Genomic DNA, 13,968 nt, shown 5'->3' with positions numbered 1-13,968 from the left:
ATTAATTGCTAAACGGATAAAGAACCACCAGGCTAGCATCCTAATGCTATCAACGTTAAATTTTGCCTGATTGCTATGCAAACAATGTTTCCTATCCCCCCTGACGATTGGGTGACAGAGCGATTGATGTCCGGAATGCCACCTTGAATATCACGCCATTATGATGTTTTCCAATAAAATGCAAGACCACAGCGAGGAGTGGAAGACTACATTTGTGCGCGGCTCTCTAAGATAGGCCCACCTGTAGCATTGAAAGTAGATTACATTTACTTCGGAAGTGCTGGGGTGATGTGGGCACACGGCGAACGCAACTATTAGCGTACACGGCTAGATGGAATCTACTATCTTCCAACGGTCTTTGTTTGTTTTTTGTGCCTTTTCGTTGATGTCGAGTTGGGAGGAGTATCAGATAATAATGTTAACACAAAATTTATATCGATAATACAGAGAATAGAGGAATGCTAAATACATACATAAATGAATGAATACTGATAATGAAAACAAAAAAATTAATCATTAGCTCGTGAATTCCATACTCGTTCGTGGATCGCTACCGTAACAAGAGTCTTTTGAAAGTTCTTTGTTTTGATTTGATAAATGTTTAGAAATTCTAATATTAGTTACATTTGCAGAAAATCATTATTGAAGATGATAATTTTGGTTAGCTAGGAAGGACTAAAACACGAGTAGCAATAACATAAGACAATATACTGCTGATTGAAACACCATGAAGAGAATACTAAGCTCACTGAAGGAATTCTTGCTGCCGGACCAGGTTTTGTTACGATGTAAGTCATACATTGCCAGCAAACTCTTTGATTAGAAGATTATCCACTGAATGTAGGTTACTATATAATACAGATGACCACGAGAAAAAAATATGGCCTAACGATAAAGTAATATGAGATTACATAGAGCGAACGCCTCCTCACTTGATGATTAGAGCCTCCTCACTTGATTGCTTTTCCCCACTGCCCTATTGGTGTCATTGTGATAGCTAAAGTCTTTTCGAACATATAAAGCCTCTGATACAGCCACTACTCGAATATATTAAGATCAGCGAAGAGAATACGAGATGAAATACTAAATACTTACATGTATAATGAAATACAAAATCTTGGTACGGATGAGGAATGATCCTTTAAAATGTAAATACAGTAAAGACCTTATACATATTCTAGTTAACATAAAGCTGAAAGCTGCATCAATGTCGATGACCCGTGATGGCTATGTGGCATTTACCGGATCTTTGATGCTGAAAAATTGAGTTTCATTACAAGTACGCACAGTGTAAATTGAGTAGTTTCACAAGGCTTAAATGTCGACTGAAAAAAATGTTCTATTCTACACAAGGCATGGGCTGTATAAAAACAATTAACAGTTGACCCTAATTGCTAGGGTAGCATCCACGGGGAATATGTGCTTCTGCTTTGGTTGGATACTTGATCCGCCAAATATCAGCCAAATGGCACATCCGTCGTCTGGCAATCAGCGCTGGCAACCAATAGCTGCAATCACGTTCGGAGGGCGGTTACGTTCAAACGAGGTCAAGACGAAGAGTAAGCGCACAAATGAATCTTTTGATTGGATGGCATCAGCGAACCCCGTAGGTTACAGATCCAGACATGGAAATCAGACGTATTATCATTATGCATTTGAGGATGAAGCGCATCTTCTGAGCTGATTCTGTTCTTTCAGCAAAATATAACGAGATACGAGTCCTTCAGACGTTTGATATCAAACATGACCTGCACTAGAATATTTTCTTTCATGCTAAGGCAGGTGAAAGTATGTTGTAAGATATGCAAGCATTGCCCTTGTACCAAAGTAAAAGGCCTACGCCTCGAAATGTTTCAATTCAAAATAAACATATTTTACAAACGACTTTCGTCCTGTTCACAGGAATTTACCACTATTAACTATGTTTAAAGCTTTATTTATTCACCCAACATTCCAGCAATAATATAATAGCATATTTCTGAATTACGTTAATCTTACCACTATAAAGGTAATACTAATTACACAGTGATAACACAAATAGATCGTCAGATTCTGCAGGTGCAGATGAGGTAAGAATATTATTAAATACTGATCCGTGAGATTGATTGACCAAATCAAATCCTACCAGGTAGGTGTACCAACAGGAGTCCTGAATTGCATTCGCAATGAAATCCTTTGATAACAGTCAAGTTAAAAGCTTGCCAAAATAAGTAACAAAGACATCTTAGATATCCGGCTTTATTTGAGTCTGACTATTTCAAGTATTTCCTTATATCACTTACAGTTATCCTGATTATACCTCATTTCCTGTTCATGCAACTTTACCACATATTCATCACCACAATGAATTGTCAAACTCACTTTAATTTAATTTGTTCTTAATGCAATTCAATGTTTTGCCATTGTTCTTTTGTTATTGTTGGCTCGATTATGGTTTATTGATTGAATGATATTTGGTTTTGACTATGTACTTAATCAATTTAGATTAGTTTGCTTATTATAATCATTGTAACTACAGTTGTAATCATCTTTGTACTGCAAGTAATTGTAATTAAACTGGATGGGCGTGAACTTACTATGTGTGCCTTTTAAGTCATTTTCATGTAGTTATTACAGTTTTATTGCACGTGAAAACAAATGTAGATGTAATAGAAAATAAAAGAGGAGCAATTGCATAGATCGACCATTTTATATACTGTATATATATATATAATATATATAAATATATATATATATATATATACATTTATAAAGATTGTCGATTTTTATCCTTTTACACCGTGCCTATTGTATCATATTCCTATTGTTATCATGCAATTCATGTTAACCATCGACGTTAGACGACAATATTCAAGTACAAAGGTACCACAGAAGCGCAGTTTATCAAACCCCACCGGAATGTCACGCCTGCTTCATTATGTTCACACAAATTTTCAAAGTACTTCATCAAAATATGTCTATGTTTGTATGCATAAATGTGATGTCGTTTTTGGCTTAGAAAGTTATGCTTTAAACATGATAGATTGTTGTTAAATTTGACATTTTTATCCGACGTCAAGTGCAAAAATGCAATATTTTTTCTTTGGTTGTTGTGTTATTGTTTGATGTGTTTTATTGTTTTTGTTTGGACACACTACGCAATTGATTATTTAGTTTATAACTGTAAATTGTGTACTTAGAAAAGCAATAAACACATAAAACAATAAAGCAAAACAAAATGACAAGAGTTGCCTATGATTTGAGCTAACGTCGCGGATGTCAATAAGACATTACAATGAATGAATGAATGAATGAATGAATGAATGAATGAATGAATGAATGAATTCTATTGCTCAACAATCGTACAAGGAAAGTATGGCAACCAATAACAACTACATCTATATATAAAAAGATCTATTTTGTACATATTTGTCCCACGTACAGGTCACAAAAAAGAAGAGATTACCAAACATATCAAACATAATTCAAGGTATACAATACGGTAAGGAGTTGTTATCAAGCATACAGTAAGTCTTTAGATTAGTTTTTTTTTTCATTGCAATAATTGAAATGTAAAAAGATAAAGGTTCTGGTTATAGAAGTTTTCTCATGCTTATCCATAAGGTGTAAAGTAAGGAAAAATGAAAGGTGTTAATTGAGTGGTGTTAGGGCGAAACGGATAACAATTTGATACCATATAAGGCAGTTTCGCTAGTGTCTAATTTGCGTCTGCGGACCTTTATAAATACATCGCACCTGCGCTCGTGACGTTCAACGCCAATATATGAATATAAATAGCGTTTATGGCACAACAGATGTGATGTGTGTGACCGGAGTCAAGGACGGGGCTACATGTAATAACTACGGACGCCACATGCAGCTTTTTGTGCTGCCTGGGTTGAATTCATGTCAGCAGGGCTCGAAATACCCCCTGCATATGCAGGTTAGTGCAGGTAAAATTGGAGCTGTGCAGGTATTTCTGGTGTCTACCTGCACCTAACCTGCACTGGTCCATGTACTGGTCCAGGGTTTATGTGGATTGTTATTAGCAGCATTTATTTATTTATTTATTGTACTTCCCATAAAAAATGGTGGGGAGACAAAACAGGTGATACCACCTCTGCAAGTTGTCTCCCCGAAAGCATTGACTGTTACCACATGTAAAGTGAAAAAATATTGCAATGGTTCCAGAACAATTTTAGTATGATCCATACTTCCTAAATTCAGAGTGGTGCAGATACAATTTGTCTGGTGCAGGTATTTTTCAATGCCACCTGCACCAGTGCAGGTATGCAGGAAAAAGTATTTCGAGCCCTGTGTCAGGCATGGCATAGCTTAAATCCACGAAAAATCATTGAGTAATCTACATTATATTGATGCCTTAGTGTTTTTTTCTGGAGCCTGAAATATTCTGAAATGTATATTATTACCGACATATTCAGTTCAACATTACTCGTCATATCGTACGAGGGGCGTGCAATAAGTAATGGTCCTGACCCACTTCCAGTTGTCTGATTTAAATGAAATTTTGTATGTGTAATAATTCATATCTCTATGGGTTATGTTGCAAAAGAACTAACAGCTCTGAACTAATTGTGGTTTCTGATTTACTGGTGTTTGAACTTAGTCAGGTGCGAAATGGACCAGGTGTGAAATGGAACCAGTTGAGTGTCGCGCAGTGATCCGGTTTTTGTATTTGAAAGGACGCACACCAAAGAAGACTTTTGATGAAATAAATGAAACTTATGGTGATGATGCCCCATCATATGACCTTGTAAAACGCTGGCATCCTGAATTCAAACGTGGCTGGAAGTCTGTGGAAACAGCTCCCAGACCTGGTCGTCCCTCTTGTGGCATTGATGAGGCATCAGTTGGAGGACCAACCTGGGGTGTCCTACAAAATCGGTGTCCAGAGCTGCATCAAACGATGGGAGAAATGCATAACTCTGGGTGATTCCTATGAAGAGAAAGACTAATAACTGTGCCAAGTTTCATTAATCTCCTGCTATGGGAAATGGGTCAGGACCATTACTAATTGCACGCCCCTCGTATCTAACTTGCGACAGACCCAAACCCCCCTTTCTTTCAGACGAGGTCCGCCTCTTGTACATTTCAAGAAATGGCCCTGGCGTACCGACCATCCGTTGAGGCTTCATTCGTAAGCGCTGCTGGCATGCTGTCATCCAATCATTTACCGTGACTATCCCTCCTGTTGATGAAGGGAAAGCTACCAGCCAATCGCGTTGTTGAGTACAGTTAGACGCTAACGAGATTGCCTCCATGAAAAAAAAATAAGAGTTATTGTTTTGGGCGTGTCTGTCTGTCTGTGTTTCCGGATATTTGTGATCATCATGCATAACTTTTGACCCTCTAGATGGCGTGTCATGACATTTGATATTTGTGTAGGACGAAGTTCATGTTTAACCTTGCCCCCTGTTGTGTACCGTGGTACTGCAGCTTTTTTGCGTCTTTGGTTCTGGACATGCGCTATGGTCTTGATGTTTTTTTGGTAGATAGCTTGTGATATAAGGAAGAAGTGATGTATGTTAAACTTTGTAATCTCCAACGCAGATTCTACGGTAGCATATTAAGATAGTATCAAAAGCTGGCAGAGGAGTGAAGCCGACTTAGGAGTGTGTTTCGCTACATGGCAAATAGACACCTCTTGGCTGACTATACTCCTTGGTCAGTTTTGTACTTTCTTATTCCATTCTAGGATCTGCTTGGAGAATATATGTTTGAGTCTTCTTGCAGCGTGATGGTTGGAATTTTTGCCTCCAAGAACAGGGTTATCTGACGCTGAGAGAGGAACGGAAGGCAGGTTGATACACCAGGGCCGATACGCAACAGGTTCAAACTGCGGGTCCTGCATGAGAAGATGCGGACTCCTGCAGCAAAAGTTGATACGTAATGCTCCTCCCTACCGTTAAATTGTCTGCACCCTAACATGGAGTCAGGTAATGATGGATTAGTACCACATTGCTATTACGTCGGTTCGCGCGGTCGATAAGCCTTCCCATTGCCAGCTGAGCGCCTCTATTGAAGAACGGAACTCTACAAACTCCCATAAGTAATTCGTGTCTGAAAAGGTGAGAGAAACACTCGCTCTCTCCCCAGAGATTACGCTACACGGATAGCAATCGGTCTCCGGTGTTAACTGAAAGGCGGCGGCACCTTCCCAGAATCCAGGCGATGACGGAGTTCACAAGATAGATAAAAGACGGAGATGGGGCATAAACCATTTATTGACTAGCACGCAACAGCTCATTATAACCTCGTCAAGCCCTTATTGAAACGAGCCCGCTGCGGGTGGAGATAATGTCGGAAAGGGCTAAAACCCTTGGGTCGGGGAAGAAGCCAATCAATCTGTGCACCGGGCAGAAATGATCTCGCTCTGACAGAACGGTGGGGTCAGGCGAACATCCAGGTGCCCAATTCAGACTAACAATCGTTCACTGCCGTCCTGAACACATTCATCTCAGCTGTTGCCGTGAGAGGGACTGGACCTGAATAAATGTATGAGGCGAGGACCAAGTTTTTTTTTCTGAAAGTTGAAGTTATCCGTGAAAAAAAGTAATCGTGATCATCATATCGTTCAGTGCCTATATTGCAGCCAGATCACGGCCTTCTCGACTCAAAAAGTAATCATATCATGAAAATATCACAGTGTGTAAACGTCTGAATATTTATTGTATTCTTTTCACCAATATTCATAAACTTCTTGCCCAGGTAAAACGTGCAGTGAAAGTGTCTATCTCAATAATCAAAACACAATTTCCCGCAATTCAATCGCTTAAACTATAATTTGGTAACTGCCTAAACGATTTGCATTTATTGTTTTGATGTAGGCAATGCAATGATTAATTAAGGGAAACTTTAAGCGTCGGTAGACACAGTTTATTATCATATATTGCTTTTCTTACGTTGGTGAAAATGACAGTAAAAGAAAAAAAATCACAAAAAAATCACAAAATATGAGCGTACAGTATCAATGCCACAAAGGCATAAATTAGTGCTAAATGGATTTCCCGGCCTGGGACAATTCGACTTAAAGAGGAAAGTGTGTTAACAGAGTACAATAAATCATCATGGATGATGAATTCTACCAAGCATGGAATAATGACCCGAGGTATAGAATGAAAAATGGATATGGCCTATTTTTATTGCCCAACCCCTTAACATGTCATGCTCCTAATAGGAAGCATTATATCATCCTATATTCATATTAACATCGCGTTAATACAAAACAAAGCATCGCATACAAACAACAGGACGCATGACCAGAATGCACACGGAGAAACCGAACATGCATATGTACACTGGAATAGCGCTAAGACTTTTTGCATGTGATTTTGAGGGATGGTAATCTATACATTATGAGAAAACTACATGGTCACAAAACTGATCTACATTACTGACCAACTGTTAGCTACAACCAGCAGCAATTTGAATCTTGAAGTCGTCAAAGCCTGGCTGTGTCATCTCTAGTTTTATTACTCTTTTCCATTACGCCACATGCATTGGGGATGAATTAAACCCTATAACGTAGCTTGGAATAGATTGGTTTCCACAACAATCCCCAATATTGGCCCGGACCTTGATTGGATCGAAGGTGACCATCAATATTACATGGTCGACGGGGCACCTTACAGAAGCTGAGCCGAGGGTAGACATTGCGGCGGGGTGTGCTGGTGCATAAACACACGGATGTTACCTTCTTGCGGTGCGCATACGCAGTCATGATTTGTCTCTCATTTGTATTCTTTAATCACCCATCATAACCAGAGCAAAACATCATCGGATGAGCCCATTCCTTCTTTGCTCCGTCATACGTGAACATTCTGTGCGCAAGGTTTGGCTTCTACGTGAGTCTAACGTTCTCAGTCACTAACATGGCACACCTATTATCAACAACTATGTTGCTCAGTCGTATAAGATTAACCTTACACACATATTCTCTCTGTAGACCAGTCAACTCTATAGAACACAGCAAACTGCCCTTTTTCCATTGTTAAGATTTTAAGGTGGTAGCTGGTGAGTTGGCCTACCCTGGCAATATATTTTGTTATACACCAACACGATGTTTCACCTCTAAACAGTTTCCGAATTTCGAAACATGACAAACTCTTCAGCGATAATGACACCTGATACCAACTCACACACTGTATGAACATCATGTATTTTATGTGTATCAATATCTACTTAAATGCTGTCAAGCTTTGGCAGTGTTGAATTCACTTCTTTAATACGAAAAGTCAAAAGCATTTTGCGTCTTCTGGTGAGGTAGGGTACTTAATACGACTAGTTGTCGCGACAAAGTAAAATCCCATCGGGAGCGTTTGCTACTACTCACTCACTAATTTGCTCCTGCCGCATTTACTTCACACGTCAGTATTAACACTGGGAAGACATGGATGGCAGGAAACAGAAGCAATAACAGTCCTGCAGCTGTAATAACCACCGAACTGAACATCTAGATAAACAGTTGGGACCACTGGCAATATCTTTTCGTCATAATCTAAAGAGTACGAAGAAAAGAAACCCCGTTTTGTAATGGCTCCCGATCTTCTATTCTATACTGTTCGTCAATTAATACGAGTTATGGACAGAAGATAAGGAAGATGAGTGAACAACTGGCAGTCTTTGATAGAACCGGTAAAATATATACCGATTTTACTTTATGCGTGCTGCACAAAATACTATAAATGAAATGGAGATATAAGTTCCCATCAAATTAGCTTGTGGAGAGCAATTTGTCAGTCCCCACGTTCGCTTTATAGGCTTGGTTTTATTTTCCCTGGTGGTGCGCGGAATGAGGAAATGAAAAACATATCTCCGCTCTATCCACAGCTAAAGGAACAGCCCATCTGCTAATCTGTACTTTCAAAGGCAGCACATAATGGTTGCCGGGAGGCTAGCTCGCAGGTCCCCGATAGAAATCGTTTCATACTACAGGTAGCCACTTTTACACAAGTGATTGACAACGGTAGCCTGGGTGTCATTTTAGATAGGTCTGCATATGTCGTGATACTATCACTGTTCAAAATACTATTTGAGATAACCAAGCGAGGATACAATCAACTATAGAGTTGACTAAAAAAAATCTACAACCTGTGTGTCGAGTCGGGTGAAGCACGCTTCTTCAGGACGAAGATGCCCATGCCAGTGTTGTCTTCAGGGGCGTTTTCGGCTGTTTTTCTTGGCACGTTTTAGCGCGGAGGGAGGAGGTCTCCAATCGCCCATTCATGCCGGCATCCCGTCACAACCCTGTCATCAATCCTGCTGCTTGCGATGCAGGCCACACGACCGCCTTCTTCTCTCGGTATCAATATCACGCTTGTCTGAATAGTCCGAAGGCGCGATATTTACCGAGCGCAGGCGCAGTGATGCAGTTTATTAAATATCGGGAGATCTTCCGAGATCTTAGGGGCAGTCACGGTTACCCGCTGCGGTGCCAAAATGGCCGTCAGCTATCTCTGTTGGCGATGTTCAATCGTTTGAATTTTGTTTTGTTCTGAACGCCGTCATAGCACGGTGCTGTGGTAAATGACGCGTTGATGCCAGAGGTGGCAATCGCTGCGTTCGCAGCTCTAGAACGGGTCTGAGCTAAATTGCTTGGAGAGATACGTCATGCCACATGCGTTTCCTGAAATGTTGCTCAAGTAAAAGTCCCCCTCAGTGATACCTCAGTAGAGGTGGTTCGAGGGTAACGAAGAAGAAGAAGTGTGTTCTGTCGTTGAGAAAGACAGTCTAGGTGATCATGAATTGGCTGATACCAGTTTAGCAGTATACGTTTGATACCTGACACATTTCATCAGTTTAGCCTAAGACAGTTCAAACATGACAGTATCCAAGAGGCAGTACTCTCTCCTAGATTGAAATTTAGCGCATGCACGGTGCTCAGACATTCATAGGTCCGTTCTTATCAAAGAAGACAACGTGGGGCCGTACGTGCGGTAAACTGTTATATCCGACCATCAACGGGTCCACGGAAGATCATGTATCATTTGAAAGTGCCCCGCTGCTAAAACAATTGCAGTTCAAGGCTTGGTGGTATCCTTCCGTCGACGGACCTTGATGTTTCAAAATTATGAGACACGCCTCTCGAATGAGCTTGTGATATAATAGGTGTTTTAAAGCCTAATCACTGGGTGGAAACACGAATATCAAAATCAGCTACTCTGTATTTTTCCCTACGATATATGTGTGTAGATAGCTATCATCATCACATTGTATCGTCATAATAACATATAATTTACCAAATAGCCTTAATACATGTATGTTGAAAAGCAATTTGCCCCATTTAATATGGGGTCTTGGTTTTGTCACCTTTTTTAATTTTCGTTACCGAGAAAAAACTGTTGTGAGAACTTAAAGGAAGTTTTCTGTCAGAGTATGTGTACCTCTTTGCAATTCATAATAAGCCATCTGACGGCACCATTACGACGGGGATTCTGGGCACGTCTAGAAAAAATAGAGTTGTTTACAAATGAAGTTGAGACCATGATTCATGAACTTCTGGCCACAATGAATCACGACTGCACATGCGCACTCAAATCTGTGATGTGGATTATTGCCTGATTCATTTATTTTGCACATATATTGCACGTATAACATACATGAGGCAACGGTAGAAGATACAAGAAAATTCAAGGCCTAGCAGACGTGCCATCACCTCCTTGCTGTCTCTTCGTTCACCTTTTATGGCTTGTCATTGTCTTTAATTCTTCTTTAGTTCTGACATTGTGTCTTCTTGTTCTGTTGATCTCTCAGTATAGTTCTGACATTGTGTCTTCTTGTTCTGTTGATCTCTCAGTATAGTTCTGACATTGTGTCTTCTTGTTCTGTTGATCTCTCAGTATAGTTCTGACATTGTGTCTTCTTGTTCTGTTGATCTCTCAGTATAGTTCTGACATTGTGTCTTCTTGTTCTGTTGATCTCTCAGTATAGTTCTGACATTGTGTCTTCTTGTTCTGTTGATCTCTCAGTATAGTTCTGACATTGTGTCTTCTTGTTCTGTTGATCTCTCAGTATAGTTCTGACATTGTGTCTTCTTGTTCTGTTGATCTCTCAGTATAGTTCTGACATTGTGTCTTCTTGTTCTGTTGATCTCTCAGTATATTGTTCAGGTAAAGTTGAACTTGAGGTATCATAATTAGAAATCTGTAACTACCATCGCCAAGAGTGCTTCCCGTAGTTTACCTTTGTGTTTTAACAGTATAACTTAACAACGTGAATAGATAGTGATGGTTTGGGCACCTTTACCTGCAGTTGCAGGTGTGTTTGTTTCAAAATTTGAAACGAAATTACTCAAGAAGAGATGAAAAAAATTACATTTACTGCCATTGTTTGGCATACTGTACATATGTAGATAGCATTCGTCGCTGTTGCAGGATCTTAAATAGTTCGGACAGTACAGAATGTACGTATAGTTCGTCTGAGTTCATATGTATAAAGGCAAAAAGTACACGAAGATAATATCTCACCTCACATGGGTAATATCTGCTTCCCCATAAAGGCCTCTTTGTAGACGTCAAACATATCTAAATCAGTCGGGCTTGAAAAACGGACAATTTGTCTTGTGTGAACGACGAGTAGTGGAAATTGTTTATGTGTGCAATACTGTTCACAGAACTGCACCGCAATGATTGCATGTTCGTCCATTACGTAAGGTGGACTCTCACTGCACTTGGGGTACCCGGTACCCCAAGTGCAGTGAGTGCGGCAGTGTTGGGTTCGTAGATGACTCAATGAATTTCAGAGATAAAGAACGAATTTTGTTTTCCGTTTTGTGTATTTTGCTGTCTTCTAAGTCATACTTTTACGTATTACGCAATACTTAAGTTATTAAAACTCGCGAAAGTAACAAAACAGTGCCGCAGTGAACGAACCCCGCAGTGCCGTACCGGTGCCCCAAGCGCAGTGAGAGTCCATGCACCTTTATTTGAGTCTGACTGATGCACTCGCTAATATCACCAATAAGTCCCTGCCCTCACAACCTTGGCATTTTTGTCTGATAACGAGGGAACAATTTCCATCGTTGACGAGGGGAAATTGGTTCGTCTTTTAATCAGCTACTGCCTGACCTTTCCTTGCCATCGATTGGCTATAGATTCTACACCAGGGGCATTATCAACCAATCAGAGTACACGTGTCATGACAGCATGTCAAGTAATAGACGTCAGGGGTGTAATGTCTCCGTGTAATCTACTTAGATGCTAAGGTCGGCCTGGCTCAATGGCAATCACACGAACAAGGGCGTTTCAATGTCACCTCTACCAATAAGTTTGCATGTATATGACTGTTGCTTCGAATATGTAATTGAGTTTCATAGTACAATGCAGTTCTTACTGCGCAGGGTTTAACAACAAAAGATGGCAGTGCAGATGACATTGTGCCTTGAACTTGAAGACCAGATTCATCCTAGAATGGATAGGAAGTAAGCCGGGAGAAAAATATTTGACGTGTTTTATTCTTTGATTAATTTACTACTAAATTGAAGATCCCTTTTGAACGGATACATCGATAATTTTTTAATTGAATGAATTGGTAGGTGGAGAATTTATTCACAATCTAACACAACTGTTCAAATTTTCGAACAGTCTAGCATAGGAAACGGAAAAATAAACAAATGCTTATCTGTATTTTTGGTAAACCAAACAAGCATTATTTGTGTAATTGTACCATTCTTGTTTGGCAATTAATATCACTGTGAAAATGTGTAACAAAACTTGCGCATGTGTGTTTGTGGAAATTTTGTATGCTTATTAAGACACACGATATGCTACATTGTATGAATTCAACCCACCGCCTCTTTGTTCTCAATCATCTCCCGAGTTACATATTATATATGCAACGTTAATCCGTTCCAGAGATCAGTTTCTACCCTTTTCTAGGAAAAAGTGTAAACCAACCAATTGGCATATAGCCCAATATCATATCTCAATATATAGGTGCTGCAAGGGTCCGATGTCTTCTACAATAAAACAGTAGGAAAATGATTGATGTTCTTCGTATACTGAGTTCCCTATGGCTACACTTCCTTGACATACTGTCAAATAAATGCTGTCAATGATAGGAGTAAAAGATTAGGAACAACATGCTAAAATATGATGTGATGTATGTACTGTTACCACGACTGTAACGAGCTTGGATCATTGGTGAAGAAGCAGCCTTAGGGATAAATGAATTACTTTCTATCTGCACAGACAGAATCTAATAAAAACGTAAAGTGACAGCATCAATTGTCCCCACGTCAAAAAATCTACTAACCGGATATTTTCTGCCTGACCATTCCTTTAATTCATTTTATAAAACAAATCTAAAAACTCTGATGTTGAAAACAAAGTAAACATTCAGAGTATGAAACAACAAATAACCTGTAGACATGTGCAACATCTTGCCTGTCCTGTTTGCTATGATATTTATTTATGATATATTTGATTATATATATATATATATATATATGTATATATATATATATATATATATATAGATAGAGAGAGAGAGAGAGAGAGAGAGAGAGAGAGAGAGAGAGAGAGAGAGAGAAAGAGAGTCTGGGTAATGTACTTTGTCACATTTGCTACTGAATAGATAAATGAATATATTTATGATATATTCCAACCTATGAAAATAAGCACGTAATAGATGAAGACTGAGGAGTTGAATTCCACCTTTCTCTTAAAGATTCCATGACGACATCCGTGATGCCAGTTCGGCATGGAGGTAATCTGCGCCAGTTCCAATAACGTGGCCTCCACCCCTCACCTCGCTTGAACCCTTTCATTCTTGGCATCATGGTAGTAAAATGATGCCATCGGCGAATTGTTTCATTCTCTCCTTGACACTTGGGTCATTCGCATCCAATAAACCATCTAATTGTTGCATGGGCTCCATACCGTATCAGTAGATTGTGTGTGCTTGGACAGACCAAGAAGGGCTTGGTTCTGATTCTTTCATGATTCATTTAGCCAGGAAATCGAATATAAC

The sequence above is a fragment of the Branchiostoma floridae genome, chromosome 16, assembly GCF_000003815.2.
Source record: "Branchiostoma floridae strain S238N-H82 chromosome 16, Bfl_VNyyK, whole genome shotgun sequence".
Classification (NCBI taxonomy): Eukaryota; Metazoa; Chordata; class Leptocardii; order Amphioxiformes; family Branchiostomatidae; genus Branchiostoma; species Branchiostoma floridae.
This window is presented reverse-complemented; position numbering follows the sequence as displayed.